Genomic DNA, 26,679 nt, shown 5'->3' on the forward strand with positions numbered 1-26,679 from the left:
GGAAAACATATAAATATATGCGATTACACCCATTTGAGAAACAAGACACTTGAAGAAGATGTAAAAACCGCTGGAAAGCACCAGAAACTAAAGCATCTAGAGTCCCTTTTAAGCTGATCCTACTGTTAACCACAACAAAGACCCAGATATGCACCATTCATTGACAGTCAGTGCCGCACCACTACTAACAAAAGGACGTTTCTGTAAATGTCAGTAAAGTTAGTATTTGTAAAACAGCCTGTTGAAAATAAAATGTAAACGTTTCTACAAAAACGCTGTCATGGAGATTAGATGCAGTAAGAGCATGTGCATAACGAGAGGGGTTCGAATGAATTTAAATGTGCTAGTGTGACTGCTAAACAATTTCAAGGCAGGCTGCCCTCTGCAACAGTCTAACTTTCATAACGTAATGTAAGAGAATGCTCAGCCCGCACACTGCCCAGATGGACAGAGGGGCTCCTTCACATATTTTTTTTCACTTATGGGCTGTCACAGAGCAACTACACTGACACACAATGGCAGGCACTGACCACATGAAGTAATAGGAGCGACAGCACTGTTGGCGCGCTAGCGCTAATAATAAAATGTAAAGTACATTGAAAATAAAGATACCTCGCTGAGGCACAACTCACTATATGAGAGTGGACTTCAGTAACGTTAACTGTGCAGGACGCACCTCACTGCAATAACTCCCACCTCAGCTAGCACTGGCCCGTGCATGATTACAGGAGGGGCTGGTGTACTGCTAGGGAAGAACTGCAGAGGCTGCCACAGTCCGTGGGACAGAGGGCAGAAGGGCACCAAAAGCAAGTGGGGCAGAGGGCAGGAGAGCACCAAAAGCGAGTGGGGCAGAGGGCAGAAGGGCACCAAAAGCGAGTGGGGAAGAGGGCAGGAGGGCACCAAAAGCGAGTGGGACAGAGGGCAGGAGGGCACCAAAAGCGAGTGGGGCAGAGGGCAACAGGGCACCAAAAGCGAGTGGGGCAGAGGGCAGAAGGGCACCAAATGCAAGTGGGGCAGAGAGCAGGAGGGCACCAAAAACGATGGGACAGAGGGCAGAAGGGCACCAAAAGCAAGTGGGGCAGAGGGCAGGAGAGCACCAAAAGTGAGTGGGGCAGAGGGCAGAAGGGCACCAAAAGCGAGTGGGGCAGAGGGCAGGAGGGCACCAAAAGCGAGTGGGACAGAGGGCAGGAGGGCACCAAAAGCGAGTGGGGCAGAGGGCAACAGGGCACCAAAAGAGAGTGGGGAAGAGGGCAGAAGGGCACCAAAAGCGAGTGGGGCAGAGGGCAGGTGGGCACCAAAAGCGAGTGGGACAGAGAGCAGGAGGGCACCAAAAGCGAGTGGGGCAGAGGGCAACAGGGCACCAAAAGTGAGTGGGGCAGAGGGCAGAAGGGCACCAAATGCAAGTGGGGCATAGGGCAGGAGGGCACCAAAAACGAGTGGGACAGAGGGCAGAAGGGCACCAAAAGCAAGTGGGGCAGAGTGCAGGAGAGCACCAAAAGCGAGTGGGGCAGAGGGCAGAAGGGCACCAAAAGCAAGTGGGGCAGAGGGCAGGAGGGCACCAAAAGCGAGTGGGACAGAGGGCAGGAGGGCACCAAAAGCGAGTGGGGCAGAGGGCAACAGGGCACCAAAAGCGAGTGGGGCAGAGGGCAGAAGGGCACCAAATGCAAGTGGGGCAGAGGGCAGGAGGGTACCAAAAACGAGTGGGACAGAGGGCAGAATGGCACCAAAAGCAAGTGGGGCAGAGGGCAGGAGAGCACCAAAAGCGAGTGGGGCAGAGGGCAGAAGGGCACCAAAAGCGAGTGGGGCAGAGGGCAGAAGGGCACCAAAAGCGAGTGGGGCAGAGGACAGGAGGGCACCAAAAGCGAGTGGTTCAGAGGGCAGGAGGGCACCAAAAACGAGTGGGACAGAGGGCAGAAGGGCACCAAAAGCGAGTGCGGCAGAGGGCAGAAGGGCACCAAAAATGAGTGGCATTTGGCGCCGCAGACACGGGAGGTTCGGTTCCTGGCGCACATAGCCATGGTTGCAGCGCACAGAGACCCTCCACTGCCGCACACAGAGGAAAAAAATTAGAGGGAACATTGCTCACCACCCAAGATGTCGCCTCATGGATTGACTTAAAATAAAACTTCTTAAAAGTTGAATCTGAAGACCAATCCGCTGCATTCATAATATCTTCCAATCTGCCCCCAACCTGAACGGCCTCGGAAGCCAAAGCACCTCTAGTGGAGTGAGCGCCAAAGTTGAAATGTTAATACCAGCCTCAGACATAATCCACCGAACCCATCTGGCAATGGTGGGAGAAGAAACCGCTTTGAAAGACTTCTTTTTCGCAATTAGTAAATGTCTGTCGCCCAGGGTGCAAAATTCCAAAGTTACATCCTCATAAGTTTTGAGGCAACGAACAACACAAAGTTTAGGTGAATCGGGAAAGGCTGGATAAGATACTGACCTGGTATTACACTTGGTTCGTCTAGAGACGGTAAAAGTAACACCTTCCCGGGTAAAAACTCTGGCAGAAACATCAAGTGCGTGAACATCGGAAGCCCTTTTGCAAGAAATGAGACAGAGGAGAATAGCCAATTTAGCCGAAAGCTCCTTACGTGAAGGTATTCGTTATCCTGCCAGGAAAGGAGGAAACGTAAAACAACATTCACATCCCAAAGACCAGAATAACGCGGTTCCGGAGGACGCGACAGGCGAATACCCTTGAGAAGTTTGCAAACCCAAGGATGCTCTCCCACAGGAGAACCATCCACGAGGGCATGACCCGCAGAAATTGCTGATCTGAAAGAATTAATGGTACAGTAAGCAAGTTTGTCCTGAAAAAGCATAGCAAGGAAGTTAATTACTTCAGTCACAGGTGAGCCCACGGGATCCAAGTGTTTTGCCACACACCAACGAACCCATCTGTTCCAGGCAGATCGGTATCGTTTGGTGGTACTAGGGGCCCAGGCTCGCTGAATGAGGAGTTCAGCGTCTTTCGAAAGTGAGTCGTTAGACCAACGTCTCCTGAAATCCTCCAGGCCATGAGACGTAGATGGCCTTGGAGAACCAGAGGGTGTGGATGACCCAATGGATCCTTCAGAATGAGGTCAGATAAGGGGAGCCGAATAGGTCTGTTCCAAGTTAATTCCAGAAGGGATGGGAACCAGCATTGAGCCTTCCATATAGGAGTGATCAAGATTAGAGAGGCTTGTTGTCTGCGGACCTGAGCTGCTACCCTTTGAATGAATAGGAACGGGGGAAAAGCGTACGCTGGAAACCATGACCAATCCTGTAGGAAGGCATCTATTGCTTCCGCACCCGGGTCCGGTTTCCAGCTGTAGAACGGGGTAAGTTGGGCGTTTCACCTGGACGCAAACAAGTCCACCTGCGGAAGGCCCCAAAAATCTGAGATCATCTGAAAGACAGCAGGATCCAGCTTCCAACGCTGGCATCCCGAAAATTCCTGGATTGCCAGTCCGCCACAGAGTTCATTTCGCCGGGAAGATACTCTGCCATGACCGAAATCTGGTGAAGAAGGCAATAGTTCCAGAAGTATTTTGCTAGGTCCGCCCAGGTGATTGATATACCTGACCGCAGTCGTGTTGTCCATCCGAAGGAGGACACAACAAGAGACTTTGTTTGTTGTGAACGAGCGAATGGCGAACGAACCCGCAAGGAGTTCCAAGCAATTGATGTGGAGATGAAGTTCCTCCTCCGTCCATCTGCCTCCCACCGAAAGGGAGCCGCACCAGGCTCCCCATCCTTTGCGGCTGGCATCCGACTCGATCACAAGATCCGGGCGGGAGCCGAAAATCGCCTTCCCGTTCCACGCATCCATGTGATTCAACCACCAAAGGAGTTCCGATGTGGCTTCCGTGGACAAAGAAATGAGTTCTGAGTAAGTGAGGCCTCTGCGGAGATGAAACGCTTTGAGCCTTTGGAGAGCTCTGTAGTGAAGTGGGCCTGGAAAAAATGGCCTGGATCGACGAGGACAGTAAGCCTATTATCCTGGCCAGGAGACAGAGAGAAATCCGGTCTCGACGGAGGACCTTGCGAATCTCCTTCTTGATCTTGGTGATCTTTTGAGAAGGGAGATGTAACGTCGCATCCGTAGTCTTTATCAGAAATCCCAGAAAAGTCATTTCCTGTTGAGGGATTAGCTCTGACTTCTGGGCGTTGATGATGAACTCCAGAGATTGAAGAGTAGTTATGGTCACTTGAAGTTGACGGAGGAGAAGATCCTTGGATTGATTCATTAAAAGAATGTGATCCAAGTAAATTATCAGATGAAATCCCATGGTACGAAGATGTTCCACCACGGGACGTAGGAGTTTGGTAAAGCTCCAAGGTGCTGAGGAAAGACCGAAGGGGAGAGTACGAAATTCGTAGATCTGATCTCTCCAAAGGAACTGTAGGAAGCGGCAATGAGGAGGATAAATCGGAACTGAAAGATATGCATCCTTCAGATCCAGACGTACCAACCAATCGTTCTGCAGAAGGAGGTCTCTCAAAAGATGGATGCCCTCCATCTTGAAGTGCCTGTAGATCAGCCATTCGTTGAACGAACCAAGATTGATGACTGGCCTGAACCCTTTGCCTTTTTTCTCGACCAGAAAGATGTTGCTGAGAAAGCCGTTTGGATGAAGAGAAGAAGGGGAGATAGCGCCTTTTTGCAGCATAGCTCGAACTTCCACGTCTATAAGTTCCTGGTCTGCGAGAAAAAAAACCAATGGTCGAGGACGTGAGAGTTGAACGGGGGAGCCGTAAAACTCTATGTGAAAGCCTTGGACCGTTTCCAGAACCCAAGGGTCTGACGTGAGATGTAACCAGGCCTGAAGAAATAGAGCAATCCTTCCCCCCAGACGAACTGGAGAAATGATGGAAAAACTCACCGTTGAATCCTTTGGCGTTGAACTGATTGCCACCACGTCCTCTGCCCTGGCCTCTGCCTCCACGGGAAGGATAGAAGGAACCTTGACGTCCGTCGTACCATCCGTTGTTCCTTTTGGACTGACCTCTATTGGGGTCTTGCTGGAACTGGTGGCCGGAAGAGCGACCCCTGCCTCTGCCGGCCCGCCAAAAACCTTTTTAGGAAACATTTTCTTCATTGAAGCTTGGGCTTTGTCTAAGGCAGAAAAAGTAGCCACAAATTTGCCAAGTTATTTCACGAAAGGATCACCAAACAAGGTACCCTGCGCTACTGAACCTGCTTCTGAAGAGGATAATTCACCCAGTTTAGGATCTATTTTCAGTAAAAGAGACCTGCGGCACTCCGCAGAGAGGGCACAGTTGGCATTGCCAAGGAGACAAATTGCCCTCTGTGCCCAACCTGCCATGTCGTCAACTGGTAGAGGCATACCAGATTCTTTTGAGCGTTGGGCAAGCTCAATGATTTTAGTCAGAGGACCGACAACATCTAACAGCTTGTCTTGACAAGCCTTCCAGGACCTGTCAATTCCCTTCTTAGGGTCCTTAACATATTTTGCGAAAAAAGTGCACAACTTTGGGTCTATTTCCGGAGTGGCTGCCACCCTATTGGGAAGAGAAGGGCGAGGACACTCAGAATGTAAGCGAAGTCTGACTTCTTGTGACAGGGGCTGTCTAAGCTTAGCGGCCACATAATCAGCCGTAGATTCTTCAGGGACCCACTCTGAGGAGCGGGGTCTATAAATAGAGTTAGGGTCAAACATATCCGGGGCAACAGGGTCACCTTCACCACACTCAGAGACATTAGATTTAGGGCGCCAAGACCTACTAATGTCAGACATATCCTCAGAAGATGCATAGTCATCTTCATCATCAAAATCCTCCTCGTCATCTACTCCCTCCTGGGGAAACCCTTCTTCCGGGTCAAGGTCTTGGGTGGAAGTACCACCAATATTCCCGGGTGAGTCGTCCCCCCGGAAGGGTGCGCTTCTTAGCGTGCGCGCACTCTTATGAAAGAATTCAGCAAGTCTACTGAAGCCTTCCAGGTGCCCCGCGTCACGCTTCCTGGCCGTGCGTGAAGGTATAGAAAGCACTACACTGGGCTCAGCCCCACTGTCTCCAAAAACACCTGAGCCAGTTTTAAAAACATGGGCAGACAGTTTATTGACACTATCCTGTAGAGGTGCCAGAGCCTGGGCGATAGCCGAAGATAAGAGTCTGTCCACCTCTACAGGAGGGTGCAAGAAGGGCTGATGAGGTTGGTCAGAATCTACAGGCATACCATCTTGTTCTGGACGAGTCTGCATTTGTGCAGATGACTGGGCACCCATACAAAGAAATACGCCCCAGGCTATATAAAAGGGGTTGTTCCCCACACAGGTACCCACTGACAACACCAGAATAAAAGGCAAACTAAATGCCAATAAAGTGACTGACAAGAAAAAAAAAAAAAAACTGAATTTATTAATTGTTAAATAAAAAATCAGTCACTCGATATTCTTGCCACAACAAGCGGCGTCAGTGTGGGGAACGAGGCAAGAATAATAATTATGAAGCACTTTGCCTCAGCGTGTGAACTCCACAAGCGCAGGGAAGCTCTGAAGAGAAAAGCCGGTCAGCGTCTGAAGAGACGACGCTACAGACCGCGCACGCGCACCACAGAGACACTCGGGCGAAATGCCTACCGCGTCTGACAGACAATGAAACACAGCCTACAAAGCAGGACAATATCGCAAAGATAAACAAAGCGAAAAACACGCTGTCAGCAATATTAATTAACACTGCCACGCCACAAGAATAAGTTGAGGAAAAAATGGGACTTATCTTGACGCAGCAGCAATGGAGAAAGAGGAAGGACTACCGACGTGGGATTCCTTTATGCTATTGTTATGGACTCTGATTGGTTACTGTATCACCATGACTACCGCTGCCATGTTGGTTAGGGTAGTTCATGGTTTATGTTTTTTTCTTTTATCTTTTAACGTGCTGTCCAATAAAATGGAGAAAGGACTAGCAAAATCCTCGCCTCCGCTTCCTGACATAGAATTAAACATTTCTTCTCATTGCACCTGCCTTGATGAGGCACAACATTTTGGTGTGCAAATCCCTGCCTATCACTGTTTGTAGATAGGGATGTGCATCAAAACTCATGGATGGTTACATAGTAATACCCTTGTACAACCCATGGAAAGCCCACTTGAAGCAAAGTAATGAAAAGCACCACATACCATTACTTGGGGAAACTATTAAACCAAATCCTGATGTGTGCCCGGTTTGCATTACAAAAGTAATGCAAACCAGTACAAAGCTTTTAGTAAATCTGGGATAAGGTTCCTTTCGCCATTCCTGGAAATCAAGGTGCTCTCTGTGATCATTTTCTCTTTTCAATGTGGTATTCATTTAACATTTCACTTTTAACACTAAAATAGAGCACAAATGTCTTGGCAAATCATGTGACTTCAATTGAACAATGCTTCAATAAACAAAAATTATTGCAACAAAGACCGATGCTGAAAGTGGCAGGATAAGAGTCCTCTACTGCAAGGCCCCTAAAAACTCTTCTGAGGGGATAGAGGGGCACATTTAAAGAGGCATTGTGAGGAAAAAGTATTCCCACACACAACAGGCTGAAAGAACAAGAGGTAGAAATAGAAGAGTACACCTTGGAAAAAAAATCCTATAGGAGTCTATGCAAAGGACATCCAATGAAGACTCTGTGTGGAGCGTGACTGAAGTAAGCACAAGCATAAACCACAGATAAGATCCAAGGGGGTTGAAACAGTGACATTAAAGGTATGCTCCACCAAATTTCAAGACAGAGTAGCAAGAGAAAAAGAAACAAAAGAGTGAAAGAGAGAAGCACAAGTAATACACAACATGAACCATCTTCAGCAAAGTAGGTCCAAGGGGGCTATTCAAAATAAATACAAATTCCTAAATAGGAAACGATAAAAGATCAAAGTAAAGAGATAATAGCCCCTAGCATTTGTAAAGAGAAAAAAAAGTAGAAATATGTACGTTCATAGAGAGAGTTCTGGGGAATTTAGCTGGAATATATGTAACTACTGAGTCTCCAAATTGCCATTTATTGCAAGAAATATCTCCTAAAATAAACGTTTATCACTATTCATAGTAGCTGTTGAATGTTTTGGAAATCTGATATTTTATCTCCATCCAAAGTATGTGCCTTTCAACATATTGAGGAAATGATCCATAACATGTCTGTAATGAACACATGGCATGTGTGTGATGTATTTCCTTTGTATGTAACATGCAGCCCTATACTTATGAGTCTAATTTCTTCACATTTGTCTTTCATGACTTCTCTGTCCCAGCATGGATGTGGGCAGGATTGCTGCATCTCTTCAAGACCAGTTCTAGCACCATTTTCCCATCACATCCTAGGGTCTAAACTGACCTTTCACCTATTGAACATTCTTCTGTTCATGAATGATAACAACCCACTTTTACTAATGGTTGGGTATAGATTGAGCCAAAAAGAAGACAAGAAACCTTTCACTTTAGGTTACCATCCAAACCTTTTTCTTCTTTGTCTGTGTTTCTCTGCCATCCATTCTTACTCTATTTTTCTCTCATTTGTCAGCTTATTTGACCTCCAAAAATATTACAATAGCACCATCAAAGTGTTTATATTTGAGATATGTTATATTTTTCACACCATTAATGTTTACTTAAATGATGTTAAGGTTATCTATAATTGAAACCTGTGAATAGTGATGTATATTTGACATGTCATTGTGTCTTTCGGTACTTTCATGAACATTGAATAACCATTGTACCTAAGGGTAAAAGAGACAACTAGGAGACCAATGAAACCAAGCCATCATACTGGCAATGCACCATAGGGCCTGATTACGATGACGGTTGGAACTGGCATCCGACTGCCATGTCCGCGAGCAATTTCGACTGCCAAGGCCGCAAACTGAACTCTGCCCTATTAAGATGCATGCAGTGCAAATCTCCGAGTCGGGAAGTTTTTAGCATGGTCTGCTGCTTTCGGATAGCTTGATGGTAGCGATTCTGACTCCTAAACAGTGGCAACTTGCAGAGGGAGTGCTGCGGGGCAGTGGGGCGGGGAGGGGCTGTTGGGGGGTGTAGTGGAGTCGGACATTCGACGGCAAGGGGTACAGTAAGTAAATAAATGAAAACACGTTCACCTTGCTCTCGCTGCATCGCCAACTCAGCGATGCAGCGAGTGCAAGGTAAAAAGTTTTATTTATTAATTTACTTACTTTAGTCCTGGCCATCATATGTCTGACTCCACTATCCCCCCAACCTGCTCCTCCCCTGCCATGCCTCACCGCCCCACAGCACACCATCTGCGAGCCATCACTGCGCCAAAAGCACTGCTGTAGAATCACTGAGCAGATTACAATGAGAGCAGTTGGAATCGACGGTCACACCACGGCCATCGACCATCGCACTACTGCTATCACCAAACACAACTGTGTCCATTTGAAGTAGGGAAGAAAAGGACACAGCTGATGGTCATTGCTCAGGTGGACACGCCTACATTTCATTCAAAGTATAAAACACACCCCATCCCTGACCGTGATCCTTGCCAATACACTACAGTGCAGTCCCACACACACTATTTCATTGGAGAGAGAGAGAGAGAAGGCAACCATCACTACACCACACCACCACACACACAAACACCCCATACATGTTTGTTCACACGCCGTTCCTTGTCACATCTAGTCAATATCTGTGACAATCTACATCTATACAGGTGGATCATGAATACCATCTGCTGAGATGCAAGATGATGGCAAGAGTCCAGCTCCACACCAGAATCAAGACTCTAGTGATGCTTAAGCTCCTGCACAAATGGACATGGGGGACCTACCTAACCCTTCTGGACAGTCTGGATGGACAGAACCAGTGAGTCTCACTGTGCCCACGACCATACGTCCCACCTCAGCGACAACATCTCAGCTGACTCTGCTGCAACAACATGTGGACCTAAATCACCTGAACCCAGTCCCAGCTCCGGAGGTGAGCACAGACACCACTCTCACTCTGGATGGAGGGGCCAGTGGGAGGGTTAAGCCTGGGGAAAGGCCACCGGACCATGGGAGCAGGGGTGCTGAGAGGGTCACTGTGGGCCTGCGAAGTCGGACCACTTGTCCCACAGAAGCCCAGGACAACATTGCCTAAGTCGTTGGGACATATGTAAGCAACATAGGACACATGGAGATGGGCCAGGTACTCAAGGAACTCCGGGAAATTAAACAGCTGTAGTAGTCCATAGACCAGCATTTAGATAACTCATAGGAAGAATCGCCCCTGATGTCTCCTTTGTGTGTAACACATTGACTTTGTTCACTATTCCTGTCCACATTTGAGTTCAGCATTAGTTTGTAGGACTTTGGATTTCAGACAATGTTGCTACAACTAAAATGCTTTCATCCACCACCACTCACAAATATACCCCTGTGTGCTCACCATTGCACTGTAATTGTTCTGTAAATAAATCACAAAATGCAATTCAATAAATACATTTTCACACATCTAGTTGCTCTTGTTGTATCATTCACATCTAGCAAACAATGAAGTAAAAACCTTGTGTATCACTAAATGTGAGTAGAGACACATTTTGTACCCATGGACTTGTCAAATTTGTGAGTATACAAAACATGTCAACAAACACACACATAGAAGTGTACAGTCTCAGCACATCTTTATTCCAGTGTTCAAACCCACCAGTGACAGCAATGGGTGACCTACAGGCTGCATGGTTACATTGGCAGTACTGCATTGTTGGCTGTGCAATGTGCATCTGCCTCAGTTAATGTGTAGGTCCCTTTTTAAATGTCTTTGCAATGTAAAAAATAAATAGTTGTGTTTCCCTTCACTTTCTGTGCCCACTCATTCACTCCCTAGTACATATATAACTCCAGTCCTTTCCTACCTTCCTTGTTTTGTCCCAGCCTTCTATAACATTTGAAAATAAGCATTCTTTGCATGCACCATTTTCCTTTGGCCAAGTGATATATATTATTTTTGCTTAAATTAACATATTACATCAGTTCACATTTTTCCCTTTCAACAATTGCCAAACAAAGTGACTCACTACTAGCAAAAACGTACGTACTTGATGATGATGATTAGTGAAACGTCTACCTATCCAGTCTATTCCCTCTAACTTTTCCACAGTCGACTAAGTGACTAAATATTTTCCTTAATGCCAAGCAAATCTATTTGCTTGGGAACTAATAATGTGAAATGTGGTGATGGAGGGTGAGGTAAGGGGGTAAAGTGGGAATAAAGAGTAGGTGACTTTGCATTTTGTGGAGGGAATAGTCTGAGATGAACATGCCAAATACAGTATCATGTACCTTAATCCTTTTCCTATACTGTAGTGCATTGCTTTTCCATGGGCAGACAGGAGGATGTCTGTCTGCATAATTGTCTTGTTAATAATTAGTAAGTAGTACCTCACATGATGTATATCATTCACAGTAATTATTCATCTGCCTTGTTGTAGTCAGGGTGAAATTGAGGCATTTAGCTGAGCATGGCTATCATAGTAAAAGATAATTGTCTAATATAGCTGCCCCACCTCCACCTGCAGACAGTAGCACAGTATTGTGACACAAGTATGTCTGTCTAGGGCACAGACTGAGTTGGTATTCCAGCATTAATTTAGCTCAGCAAGAGAGAGAAGAATACTTGTATACTCCATAGTGCTTAATGCCTAAAACTCTAATCACATAAAAATCGAATGGCCAGAGGACACCATCAAAAGTTATGTACTGCTTGTGCTACTGTGCCACTATGTAATTTCATGTGTTTTGCTAAGAGTATTAGTTACAATTTGTCTTTTTTTCCTTTCTTAATATAGCTACTCCTGCCAATCCATCACAGCAACTCGACAGCAGGATGTAGCAGCCAGGACCAAGCAAAGGAAGCTGGAGGTCATCAGGGCCAAACACCAGTGGCTGGTGGCCCCAGTGCCTCCATCAGCTGGCCGCTGCCATTCCACCACTGCTGCTCCCCCTATTTTTGAGCCTTTGAGCACCGAATGCTCCAGAGGCTGGCGCGCATGGAGGCCAGGATGGAGGAGCGTTTGGATAAATTGGAGAAGAAGCTTCTAGCCCACCACTAGGCCCTCTCTTTCCCCTTTTTTAAAATCTTTTGTTTGGTAGATCGAACTTGTAATGGAGAGGGTGGGAATGTGGGGGAGTTATGTCAGGAAACACTCCTGAGTCCGCCCAGAGGATTCGCACCTACCAAGACTTCAACTCCCAGAAGGCAGTGGGAGGATAGGCAAGTGTTGATAACGGCGCACGACATGAATGTGTCTTACATTCATTTCTGGTTTTTTGTGTATTAGATGATATCTATTGGAGTGCTCTGTTATGATGGAAAGTCCAAATAGAGTATGCTGATCCAGTTGATATACAAGGTATGCAACGTCAATTAAGGAGATCTTGTGAGAGTAGATATGTTTCTGATCTTGTTCCTTTCTTATTCCAGGTTCTCATCCCCGCTGTCCCTATCCTTTTTTTCCCCTCACCTGATCACCCTAAGACTCTGTTATATATTTACTCCGAGTTTGGGGATATCTGGAGGTGGACCCTATATTGCATCATCCAAATCCTGAGGGGTGCTGGTTCTGACAAGTTTGGGCATTTTTGGGTTTTCATATTTATTTCATCTTTATGGACAGTTACGTTTTTGGACTTTTACTTTGGACTAAGCTTACTTTCGACATTGGTTGGGGAAAGGGAGAGAGGTGGATCAGGTGTTGTGGGTTTACTAGTTTATATGTGTTAGGGAAATATATATTTTACATATGATTTAATTCTTTTGGGGGGGGGGGTTACTATTTTAATTTGCACTGCTGCCTTTGCCGCAGGCCTGCAGCCAGTTTTTAAAATCTGATGATAGTTTAACAACTTAGTTGTGTGGTACCCTCACTTGTCCTACTAGTCTCTCCTCCTAGTTGCTGCAGTCTGCAACTATATTAACCCCTAAGGACTCGGAGGAGGTGGTTGTGTGAATTTCCATTATATATAGATTATTGCAGTTCCACAATGCATCCCCCACAGTTCTTTGCTTCCCTGATTAGACAAAGCGATGGCTGCACGGTTTCCCAAGGTACCTTGGTGGTGGTAGTAGACAGTAGTATCATGCTAGCGCACTAGTCAAGTATTGAAAGCACCATATCCAGAAGCGAGTTCCCACTCCCTTCTACCCAAACTCAAACTGTAGGATGAGGAATATTCAACGTGGGGAACTAATTAAGTTGAAATACAAACTGAGTTAATGCGGTTATTATATGCAAGCTTTTAAAAAAAATGAGACAGTCACCAGAGACTAAACTACTAGTATACAAGAACAAGAGAGACAATAGAGAAAATATGATAAGCAATGATAAATTAAAATAATCAGAATGGTGAGCTAGTAAAAGTTACAAAATGAAGTGCACCTTTGACGCAATAGAGTGTCTAAAAGATGATGCTGGCAATTATGTTTCTCTGAAAATCTTTTAAATATCAAATACTGTGCATGGGTGGCTAATTCAAATATATATAATATTGCCAGTGTGGGCTATACTTAGAGCTGAAGAAGATCCTTGCAAGGCACTGCGTTGGCGTTGCTTTCAACCACATCCGCCACACCAAGTGTGTGATCAATTAACGGTGTAAATTTAATGTAGTCACAGCTCAATAAATAGCACAGCCCAGGGGAAGAGGGTTAGGGGTTTGATGAATGGATGGGAAGGGGGATTTGAGGGGAAGGTTTGATAAAGACAAACACTACACAAGGACAACATTCATCTTGGCAGCTGACCATCATAAATCTTTTATGGGCAGAAGAGGAAATGAAGGAATGATGATGAGGAGGACATGTAAACCAAATCAAATTGTCAGTCTGCCACCAGAAAGACCCAAGTTACATTCTGTTCTGTTGTACTGAGCTTGGCAAGACAGCAAATAAAATTAAACTTTATGTAGGAGTCAAGTAAACAAACATAAACAACACACACAGTTCTATTGATGAAAGAGAAAAAATCAAACTGTATATTGCCAAATTGGGAGTTGCATCTGCATTTCTCTTAAATTGTCCATCAATTTTGGGTGCCTGGCAGATGCAGTTCAATAAGTTAAGTGTGAGTATGTTATTTTGTTTTTCTAGTATGGCACAGGGTAAGAGGGCCTGTAGATTTAAAAACAAAAATGATATTGAAGAATCAAGGAGAAAAGTTAAACTGCATAAGGAGTGCACCAAGACGACTCTGAGGCAGCATGGCTAAATTTCTCTTTCCGGTTAACTTCAACAACAGGTCATCCACCCAACCACCACTTAGCTTCAAATTTGAGCCAGACAGCACTGAGCACACACACACCCAGCAACATAGCATTTTCCCAATCAACTAAAAATCAATGCACCGCTGTCACTCACCACTCACAACCACTACACAGAGTTGTGTGGGTCTGATGTTTACCTTTAGGCCACTAAAAAGTAATCATCAAATCAGTTGGTTTCAGTGAATTTGTAAACTTCCATCTTCTTCTGGTGGCAGTTCTCAAACTAGTTATGCCTATGCCCTGAGTCATTCCATCATCTCTGATCCTCCTGAGTCTAACTCCGAGTATGGTATGCAACTCTGTACCAACTGTGTCCTGAGTCCCAACTCAAAAGCAATAGATTGGCCTGTAGTACAATTTTATTGTTTCACAGCAAGAAGGGAAATATTGAGTCATTTTTTGTTTAGACTAGATTTGTGTTTGCTTTATCTAAGGGACTGGTTGGGTATGACTCTTTGAGGAGTATAAAGCAGAAAACCATAAAACAAAGCAGTGTGGAATGTGGAGTAGACCCGATGAAGGAATCTTGCTGTCTCTCAAAGGGGATGGAAAAAATAACCTTCAGGGGGAAATTATTGATCAGCCATTGGTAGGACTAACATTTTAAATCATCACAAACACATTCTAGGAGTGATAGTCACAGATAAACAAACTCCCATTGTTACACATGAATCATCTTTTCTCAACATACATGATGACACATCACAAGTTCATAACAAACAACAATCGCTCATTGTGAAATGCATACCATTTATTTTTTCTTCTGGTGTGCTCACCATGATCGATTCATGGTGCATTGCAGACTGCAGAGCCATTTGTTCACAAAGCAGAGAATGGCCAGGGTAAGTCAAATTTTAATGTCACATTGAGGCAGTCCCTCTAGGGTATGAAGGATAGATAGTCACAGCCCAGGGTTGGAGTCAGGCGCACATTTGCTTGTATTCTCCATCCACTGCCCTTGAGGGAAATAGGTGTGGGGGGGTTCGGATGTCTTCATTGCACACAGTTGCAACTCCAATCCAGCAATAAAATGTGTCTAAAAGTAATATGTTGGAGATGAATTGGTCAACCAGACACAAACAAACAATAAAGTAAATAATAATGTTCCCTAGTAGCTATGTCACTTTTTTGTGTCAAAGAAAGAAAGCTGATCAGCGATAGGCTAGAGATTGAGAGAGAAAGTTCTTTGGTTGTTGTTGGCCTAGGCCTAGTAGTTAGGGAAGTAGAGCTTGCCCTCAAACTCTGGTGGTTCACCCAGAAGTAGGTCATCTAACACACTACTTCCATGACCTGAGTTTCCCTAATTTTCCTCCAGTTGTACTTTAGATATGGAGTAATACGGTGATATAAAGTGCTGATTTATTTTGATCATGGATAATCTCTCCACGTTTTGGGCTGAGAGACTGGTCCTTCTCACTGTGACAACAGCACAAGCAGCACTTAAAACACGCTTGGTGGAAACACTGGCTACCAGGCAAGCCAGATAGTTTATTGCCAGACTGCTGAGCACTGGCCAGTGGCGCCTTTTCCCATACCAATACACCAATGGGTTTTGATGAAGGTAGACATCTGTTGCATCATCCAGATAGGCTTGGACCATTCACTAAATGTTCATTGCCAGTGCTCCACATTGCTCTAGCCTTTGGCTCTGCGCTGGATTTAAGCCCTGCCAGTAGAAACCACTCAGTTTCAGATTTTGGGGCAGATGCTCCTAGCCTTGTTATTGACGGTGTTCTTGTTGTTGGTTTTGGCTGCTGTGAGCCAAGAGCCGTGCCCTCATGCTCTGAACATGAAGGATGTCCCACAGGACTTCTGCCCTAGTGGAGTGGGCCTCTAATTCCCTGCTGTTCTTTTTCTAGCTCACTGCCTTGCTCAGCTATCCATGCTTAGTATTTTCTAACATCCCCGTATGAAAAAGGAATGATAGTGGATTGTGGATCAAGAATTGTGGCACAGATGTAATGTTTGGAGAACACAATGTCTCTTTGCACATTTGTATTAGCAGACAAGTGAAGGATTAAGCTCTCCGCCAAGTCATACACATTTTTATTTCTGCTATACCTGTGAACATTGCAGAGACCTCCTTTAGCTGTTCTTGTAGCATGTGCAACAATGGTATTGCTTGGCCCATGGCACTGTCCTCTTTTCTGACTTCCCATGTGAACACCTCAAAAGGAAGCAGCATCTCTGTTAGGCATTTTGACTGAGCCCCTTTGGTCCGCCTCAATGATCATGCCTTTCTCAGTTGCATCCCCTTTGTGCATGACACATGTACATTGATAGGTCTGTACTGTTCAAACAGGCATTCAAGCATGTAATAAGTCGAATTCCAATGTGCTGGCATCTCCTGTATGAGTGATTTAACTGGCATTCTATTATCACATGCTGAATGGCCCTCAGCTGCTTCCAGGCTTAAAATTAATGGCTGAAATGAGTGCAGATTCTTCTCCAGGTGGACAGTAAATTGATTACCTGGTCTTCTTTTTTTAGAAAGTTCTGTACAATTATGTTGATGCAGTGCGCCAAATAAACACCCCTGAAACAACCACCATCGGCCACAGCCTTAACTATATTACCTCCATTGTCCATGGCAACACATCCAATCTTAAGCCCTCTTGGTTGGAGCCATTCAAAGACCTTGTTGTTAAAGTCTTCCAGAATGTTTGCAGCTGCATGGGATTTCTACATGGTGAACATGGCTACTGTTGCATGCTTCTGAGCATCATTAAAATCTCAGCATTGGCAACACTTGCAGATATTTTTTCTCTAGCCCCCACAAAAGAGATCCATTGTGCAGTGATGCACATGTAATCAGTGGCTTGACAACTGGTCCACATGTCAGTTGTCCAGTGGCTACTGTGAACAGCACTCTGCTTCAAAGCTTGTCCAAACAATTCTAGCACTACATGATGTGCTGGAACAGAAACTCTGGCCAAATAGGACCTGCTGGGTATCTTCCATTTTTAGCAGATGGCTGCTACAAATTCAAGAAAATCCACCCCTTCCACAAAAGAAAAAGGGGAGGAGGTCCAGGGCCAATATTTTAGCCAGCTTTGCGTTGTACAAACGTGCCATTGGGTGGCTGCGTTCATACTGCCTTTACGGCCTACACATGGCAGGAAGATTAGCCTACATTTTTTTCTTTCCTGATGCCACTGATGCAGGTGACTTCTCGAAAGCAGGCTGTGGTAGGCATAATGTGCTTTTCAGCAAGGCAGGCACTGTCCTCTATTGTCTTGGAGTGTCGACCTGAGTCTTGTGACATTGTGATGTTGCTGATGTGGGTGATACTACTGCACTACTGGGGAGAGGGCAGCTTTGCATAACGAAGATGTCTTCCTCTTCTATAATCCTGGGCAGGTAGCTCTGCTCCTCCAGCAGAGTTTGCGGAGATGTGCCTACTCCACGCTCCGTGGCGAACGCTGAGTAGGAAAAAAACTCTGCCTCCATGGCAGAGCGGAGTTATCCGCTCCCTCCCGCCTCCCAAAGTCTTACAAAATGTACAAAAGTAGCCACTTACCTGTTGTCTTCTGCCTTTCCTGCCTGGTCGCTCTCTGTGCTGCTCCTCGATCCTCGTGTCCCTTCTGTAATTAAAAAAACACTACGTTGTATGTCTGACGCGCGTGCGCATGCACGTCAGATGTACAATGTAGTGGTGTTTTTTTTATTACAGAAGGGGACGCGAGGACTGAGGAGTAGGACAGACAGTGGCCAGGCAGGGGAGGCAGCAGACAACAGGTAAGTGGCCTCTCTTCTACATTTTTAAAGACTTAGGGAGGGTGGAGGGAGCGTAGCCTATTTCCACAGGGTTTTTTAAAAACTCTGTTGAGATGCTCATTATGCCCGCTACGCCCAGGGTTACTCTTCTACACCTTCCAATGTGATTGGATTGGGTTTAGATTACCTGCTCAGCCGGCTTTCAGCTACAACCCCTGCAGTTTTTGGGCTGCTACAGTATACCTCCAATGGATCATATGGTGCTTTCTGAAATGGGTTGTCTGGCCCCCGGTACCATGGATTAAACCAAGTTTATCCTGACTAACATTTGCTCCACAAAAGGAGCATATGGCAATATTCACTTCCTTCTGGCTAACCAAAAAGAATTCCCAAACTGGGGAGCTCAACCTTCTGATGCTGTTTCCACTGCCAATGTCAGATGAACTGGCGGTAGGCAGACATTTTGATGTTTCACTCGCTGAAGTACATACTTCTACTTAGGTGGTTGTGAATGTAGGTCACTGCTGGGTCTTTGCAGATATGGCAGCAGGTGGTGGATGGATCTGTGGTGCCACTGCCACATTCTCCCCGGGAAGTTGGGATGGGGTAATGTCGGTCATTACTGGGGCTGGGCTAACATCCATGATGATCTTCATTATCATCATTTTCTACATCTGCCTCCATAACTCTAAGGCTTTCTGGAATGTTCCTTTTTCCTAGCCTCGTCTTGTGTGTCTCACTCTCAGACTTAGGTGGGATCCAAGTGGTGTCTAGATCATCAAAAGGGGGGCTGGAAAAAGAAGATGCACCACTAACTCTCCTTTTTCTAGCTGGAGATCTGGAAGACAATGGATCTTTTGAAAGAGCAGATTGCTCTACTTCATCAGCACTATTGCTGGTTGTGGCAGTTATCCACTTCTCTGAGTTTTCTGCAACAATTGGGTACTACTTTGTGATAAGTCAAGTTCAACGTCACTGCTCGTCGGCGTTCCTGTGATAAGATTGGCTGCCTCTGTGACAGACAGGGCCTTGGGCCTAGATTGGGGTGGGTCCCCTGATTTGGGGGGGCTGCTCCGAGCTTGCTCCCCAGAGGCTGGTGCGGCAGGCTTAGTTTTTCTCCAAAAAAGATCTGGGGCAACAACGACATACCAGTGGTGGTGGTGGTGACGGTACGCTCCTTCTACTTCTAACTGGCCACTTTCTTAGTAGAACCTTTCTTTGGGGGTATATTGACGCTGTCAGTTAGCAGTTAGCAGTGGCACTTAGCTTCACAAGTTGAAGAAATGTCTGTGATGTGTGGGTCACTCACGAGTCACACCGTGCACAGGTCTTCTTTCTGGCAGTACTGAGGAGGATGTTGTCTCTTATAAACACGTGACATTGTTGCAATTGATTTAGTAGTACAAACAAACACAAAATCATTTAGTGTGATCACTGGTTACTTACCATTATAAATAATTAACAATATAGTGTATCTATTCATAAGGAAATCCACACACACATAAACTTGCGTGGTGACTGAGTGTACACTCAGGAAGGACAAGAGAGAGCAAATACAACAACAACATACAGATGAAACTGTTTGCTCTATGTGCATCTGGTGACGTCACTTACATGTGATATGGCATTCAGGGAGGTGCAATGGAAAGAATAATTCCTAGAAAATAAATGCTGTTATGCACCTATAGAAGACATGTGGTTTAGCCAGATGTAGTGGAAAAAGATATGAACAAAAAAATTGAAAAAATAAAAAACGCCATTAACTTCTGTCTCATTGCTCAACCATCCATGCAGTCTATGGCAAACGGCCACACTGGCTGGATGCTAAAAATGGCTGCCAGCCAGTGCCACATTGTCATCAACAACAACACTAAGCAGAAAGGCAATGGGACTAAAGAGAAAACATGCAGAGCTATAGGGAAAGCACACTGGCTGCCTATACAAAATGACCACCAACCACATATCACAAGAGAACACATGAAGGCCTATGGGGAAAGCACTCTGGCTCGTAGTGGCAACACAAAATGGCTGCCAGTCAAATGGTCACAGCAACAAGAGGCAGGAGGGCAAGGCCTGGAAAACAAAGAACACATGCAGGCCCACGACACTGACTGTACAAATAATGTCCCCTGGCGACATGGCATGTTGAACAAAGGCAAATGGTGGTCTATGGCAAACACACTCACACACTGGCCAGACAAAGGAGGAATGGTAAAACTGAGAAAACAACATTAATTCAGAAATGTCAAAAACAAAAAGTATCAGGGCTAAAAGAGTTTACAGCTCACGTCCTCCAAAAGCATTACCTACAATGTGTGCATAAAAAAATGAAATACCACAGAGAAAACACAGAGAAACACATTTTGTATTTCAATGGATATCCATCTGTGGCCTAATACAGCATTTTCATCCAACAAACAAAACAGAAACAGTTGTTTCATGCACTGATTACTAGTACTGGGCCTATGGCTGGAAGGCCACAATCTGATTTAAACTAAAAGAATATTGCACATATATTAGGAAATGTGGAGAAAATGTAGAGGTATGCACCCTGTCAAAGCTGGAACCACAATCCTAGTCAAGGTAACTGTCGAACACAAAATAGGTTTACCTGTGCTCACCCTCTGGTAGCTTGGCACAGAGCAGTTAGGCTAACCTAAAGAGGCAATGTTTAAAATATTTTGGCACTCACACACAGTAGCACAGTGAAAACCCCACAAAAGTACTCCACATTAGTTTAGAAAAATAGCGAATATTTATCTGAGTAAAAGAAAACCAAATTGACAAAAATCCGACATACACAAGTCAAGATGTGAATTTTGCAAGATTAAGTTAAAATTCAGTGCTTAGAAGTTAATAGCAGCTCCAACTAGTGCTGCCTGGTCACGTTTTACCAGAGCAAATCCAAACGATCAGTCCGACTGTGATGGAGCGCAGGCCAGATACAGGAGTCACAGTGTTGTGTAGTTCCTAATAATACATTTGGACAACGTAAACTGAGAGATAGGTGTCTAGACCGATTCTGGACACCCCGCAGGATATGTCAGCCTTTAGACCAGCTAGCTCGCAGTGCCACCAGAAGCCTACTAACCTTAAAAAGAAACAAATAGTTTCTGGCAACCATCGAACATGAAGAACGCACAAACAGAACCTGTTTGAGTTAGGGGCGCACTAAACACTTGCCCTTCCGGTCCCAAATTAAACGTACATGCTAATCCTCTGAGTACATAAACTTGTCCATAAAGTGCATCAATGATTATCAAAAAGTAAATGACAAAACAAACATAACATGTGTATATATAAACTAATAAACAAATAAAACAGATGTTTTCAAACAATTTGTTCTTGGTTTTTTTTCTTGCGCTTGTTTTCATGTTTTCATGATTTCACGTGCTTCATAATGTGCATGAAGTTCTTAGAATATTTCCATCTTACTGGTATTCACATCTCCCAATGCATTTCAGTAAAATACCTTCATCAGCGTAGTACTGGAAATAATAAAAATGCATCTTGTAACAACTCAAGTACCTTTAGCTTTCACAGGTAATACATAGTTCTGAGGTGAATGGGATAGAACCTCTCGATCCCACCGATCAAGTGCTATAATTGTTTCTCGTGCTCACTGAACAACCATCAACATGCTGAGTGTGCAATTATACTGTGGTGCAGGTATTACATGATATTAGCGTGTGAAGAATAGTGGTCCATTCAACCCACCTGTGCTCTACCAAACAAAACTCTGTGCATATCAGCGCTCACCTGTGACACCAATGCTATGACTACCAGGAATATTATGCCTCCTAAAAAACATAAAGACGCAGTATCTATACCAAGATTATCAAGGAGAATAATTCCTGTCCTGTTCCAAACCCCCAAATGGAGACCTACTTGAAATGTGCCTCGAGCACTCCTCTCATCGGCAAAACGCCTGTGTCATCAATCCCGCTGTATTCAGCCGCTTAAACAATGGAGTCAATGCAAACAAGAAACATAGGGGCATATTACCAACAACTAGCGATAATTATCGCTATGTTGATTTAGCGGCGGTATTTTTATCGCCGAGCTGCGGCGATTTTTATCGCTTAGGAACCTTGCTATTATCAAGGTATATCTCCTAAGCGATAAAAATCGGCTGAAATGCATGAATATCACTGAAAAGTCAGCGATGTTCATGCATTACCGAGCTAATGCTCTTAGCCATGTTATCCCCCTACCATTGGATAACATGGCTAAGAACTGCTCACGGGCAGGTGTTAGCTTTTGCAGATATTCGCGCTTAGCGCGAATATCTCCAAAAGTTGGTAATAGGAGATAGCGATGTTAGCGACTGTTTCCAAAAAAGCGGAGATAAACCCCCTTGATAATATGCCCCATAATGAGGTATGATTCTTATCCTACATGTGAACTGCCCATGTAATGACTCTCAGACTCTACCGTTATGCGCCCTAGCTCGAACCTCATCCGTGGTAGTCACAGCGATCAAACAACTTTCATTACTCTGATTGCAACTTCCACATCAGGTGCGTCTCTGCCTTGGCGTCAACCGTGTGTGCCTTTTCAAGCAAACACTTCTTTCCTCTTAATCTCCTTCAATAAGTGGAAATAGAAAGAAGACTCCAGAAGGAGGCTTCACGCTAGTCTTGCTGCTTCAGTCTTATTCAAAACTAACCTCTCCATTCAATCGGATGTGTGTGCTTTTCAATCGATGAACTTTATTAAAACTTAAGCAAAATCAGTACCCAGTTTAACCTCACAAGTTACTTTAAAAAACGCCCGACTGAACCAGCTTAATTAAGTTGTTTTTCACAACGAGGACAAGTAAAGCACAAAAGTACATGTCTCACCTTTTAAATATACTGCATTCTTCCTTTGGGGCATCCTAGGGCCACCCTTAAGGATGACGTGTTTGGTGAGCTTGCCAGATCGAAATGGCAGTTTAAAACTGCACACAGGCTCTTCATTAGCAGGCCTGAGATATGTTTTAAAGGCTACTCATGTTGGTGGCTCAATCAGTGCTGCAGACCCACTAGTAGCATTTGGTTTACAGGCATTTGGCACCTGTAGTGCACTGTACTAGGGTCTTATCAGTAAATCCAATATGCCAATCATGGAGAAACCAAATGGCATTACATTTTAGATACGGAGTACATGCACTTTACCACTGGTCGGCAGTGAGAAAGTGCTCAGAGTCCGAAAGCAAGCAAAAACGAAGTTCAGTACACAGTCAAAAACAGGAGGTCAAAAGTAAAATGTCAGGGGAAGCCACAACAATAGATTCCAGGTCTCACAACAACGCAAAAAAAATCCCAAACAAGCAGACATCAAAACGAAAAAAATCTGATATAGGGAATAGCAGTGAAGCATGGGTCAGATACAGGGACCAGGTTCATTCCGACAGAAAGTTTACTTCCTTACTTCATTGTTTTTCTGGGGAAAGTTCTCATTAATGAGGTTAACAGATGGGCGGGTGGCAGCTGGACCTCAAGAGTGACGGTGCCGACATTAAGTGTAGGACCGCTGTCGCACACAGTAACAATTATCTGAATCACCTGGAAGTTTGAGGCTCTTGACATCGCAGACGGGAAACCCCTGAATGGCAAAAGTTGCTGTCCAGGAAGGCGTTGGCATTGTTGAGGTGCTCATTGGCATCGGTCCTGGTTAAGTCCTCTTTGTTCAGACTCTAAAATGTTTTTGGAATTCAGGATCCTTTCGGCTGGGCAAATCTGCAAGTTGAGTTCGACCTGCAGTTCAATGTCAAGGACTGTGGCTTGGCAGTAGTCCAGTGGTAGCCTGTGGTTCTTTCTGCAGAAATTCCAGAAAAGTGCATTGAATTGTGGAAGGGAAAGAGAACCCTCTAATACCAGCCAAAGGTTCAGGACCTTTTTGGCGCCACTTGGGTGTTAGGGCTACATTTCCCAAAAGCCACCAGCAGTGTCCAGGATGAAACTAGGTGGAAATGGTCTGCTTGGCTCACCAGAGACCTGGCCATTGGTATAGCATTTGTGTTCCTGGAGCTGAACAGGAGACTGGCAGCCTAGCCCTTGGAGTCTGCTCTTCTGCGCTGGGTACATATGTGAGCAGGCCCAAATCTTGTGGTTTCTCTCCACAGGTTCAACAGCAGGTGCAGTTCTTTTCTGTCTTTCACAGGACCAGAGACTTTCTGAAGATGGTACTTAGGGTACAGTTGATATGCTTAATGCCAGCCTGTTGGAGGGGAAATATCCTAGCCACTCCATAACTAATGGTGTAAAGGTTCCTAGGGATGTTGCTATCTACTTTTAAAGCATTACTTGTGTGCTTTACTGTAAACTATACCACAGTACCTTTTGCTACCCAAAACTAATCTGGCAGAACTTTCCTCCCTTGTGCAGAGATCTTGGCACATCCCTGAGGTGTGTCCTAGGGACAATGAGAAACTCCCCCACAAACCAGTTCTGGAACATGTCCCCCCCCATCCAATTGAGATTGATGCCACTCTGGCATTAATGACGGGGCATTAATGATGAGGACAAATATGTTGACTTGACCTTTTAAACATTATCAATTTATCTAGAAAGACTTCGGAGACAGGTTCATGAAGCACCAAACATGAGTCTATTCTTGTTACTTATTTTGCCCCTCTGCAAACTTTGCATATCATCCCTTTATCATCAAAGTTGCATTTTATTAGCAGGTTGCCCTCTAATTATTAACAAATTAGGGCCTCATTCATAAGGAATTGGAGTAGGGCAGCGTCACAAGTCTTCTTGATGCACTGCCTTATTCCAATGTGAAAGGACAGGAATGCACCATATTTATGAAATATAGTGCATTCCTGTCCTTTCCCCCTGCGCCGGTGCACAATGTGCTGCCTAGCGCCAATGCAGTCACCCCTGCATCATGGTGCAAGGGTGCCTCTATTTCAGGCAGGATTGTTTTTGTGCAGGGAGTGGAACTTCCGGCACAAAACCAATCGAAAAAGGCGTTTCCCTCCTTCTATATGTGCTGCGGAATGCAGCACACATGGAAAGAGGGAAAAACAAGGGGAAATAAACATATTTTTCCTCGTTATGCCTGCTCTGGGGAGGCGTAAGGTTTTGGCGCTGCCCCAGGTTTACATAATTAAGTAAATCTGGGGTAGTGTCAAAATTCATGGATGATGCCTGTGAAAAGGCAATGCAACGTCCATGGGACGCCTCCTTGATGCGGAGTAAGGCAAGGCAGTGACTGACTTGTGCTGCTTTGTCTTACTCCGTAACTATCAGGTAACAAAAAGCCATACAGAGTGGCTTTGCGTTGCCTCATATGTATGATTGCGAGGCTTGCGCTGCCGGAGCGTCAAAAAAAGTGATGCTCCGGGGTCGCAAGCATTCCATAATTAAGCTCCTTAGTTGCTAAGATGCCAGGCAATGGAAGAGATAAACAACCAAAACAGCTTTTTAGCCACTGGAATCCCTGTAGAAAATATAATGATGCATGCCTTTCAAAAACCCTACCTCTATGTCCTACCTCCCCCCATTAATGTATCACTGGAAAACCATTACATTTGTTTTGTTTCTGTTTCATTGTTGATAGTTCTGTGTATAATACTTTTCAAGAAGGGCCAAAACATATGTAGTCTTCAGCGATTGTCTGATCAGACTTTGTTGTTCCCCACTCAATTTAGAGGTCTATATTTTTCCTGCTCAGTTATGCCTGAGAATAAATATTTGTTTGGCTAAAATACTTTAGTTCTTCACCCCTTATCCACACAATATTTGACTTAGATTTGATTTAGGCATCCTAACTAGTTCCTTTGTCATCATATAAGGCAATAATTAACGAAACAAGGCTGGATACCCTTTGGAGTACATACATCTTTATAAGTACAAGCTGTTTCACCATGTGAAAAACAGTTGAGAGGTCAACACTTGTGTAAGGCTGCTGTGGACTGTTGAGTCATTGTCAAATCATACCACTTAACTTTCGAAATGTCTTATCAAATCCTACCTGGTCTTTGCAATAAGATTATTTCTATTTGCCAAATTAATCCGATTTAACAATATAATGTTAAAAATGATTTCACAAGATGTTAGCCATTGTTGCAAATCTTTAAAAACTCCTTTGAAGAATTTGGCAATTCTTGCATATTGGACCAACATATTTCAGAAAAATGTGAATTTATAAAGTTGCATGATTTGATTCTAAGTTGAGGTTGAATATATTGACCCAGAAGGCCTGGCCTCACCCAACGAGTAAAGAAACCTACCCACGTTGCCAGACACCTCCTGAACCCTATTTTCACCAACTACTACATCAGAATCGACTAGCACACACCAGTCTTCTAGACAGACAACGTCCTCACCAAGTCCAGCATCCCCCTCCCTGTCAATGAACACTTATAAATGTCAGATCAGTCCATTAAAACTTGATGAGCATCACAGGACTGGAAAACCACTCTCAACACCCATTGAACCGAATACAGCAACATCATCTCTTGTGCTGACTCCTTGACCCCCCTTCAACCACAACAATACAATAGCGCCAATGGAGAATGAGCCAGGACAATACAGATAGAAGCATGCTCAAATCCACTCTGAAGTGCTACCACCAAATTGACCTGGACTACCAAATGTGCTTCTCTGGCAGACCGCATAGATGCCAGCACCAACAGAAGCAAAGATATCTTTGACATTGTGAAGAATTTCATCGCACCCGACACCACCTCCAAATCAATCACCCCCTCACAGGA

At 44.7% G+C, this 26,679-nt stretch overlaps 1 pseudogene; it reads right to left on the minus strand.

Moving 5' to 3' along the window:
• The window catches only part of LOC147683249 (uncharacterized), a 49,610-nt pseudogene that overhangs the window by 968 nt on the left and 21,963 nt on the right, over nucleotides 1–26,679 (minus strand).

This window comes from Lissotriton vulgaris, chromosome 11 (genome assembly GCF_964263255.1).
Source record: "Lissotriton vulgaris chromosome 11, aLisVul1.2, whole genome shotgun sequence".
NCBI lineage: Eukaryota > Metazoa > Chordata > Amphibia > Caudata > Salamandridae > Lissotriton > Lissotriton vulgaris.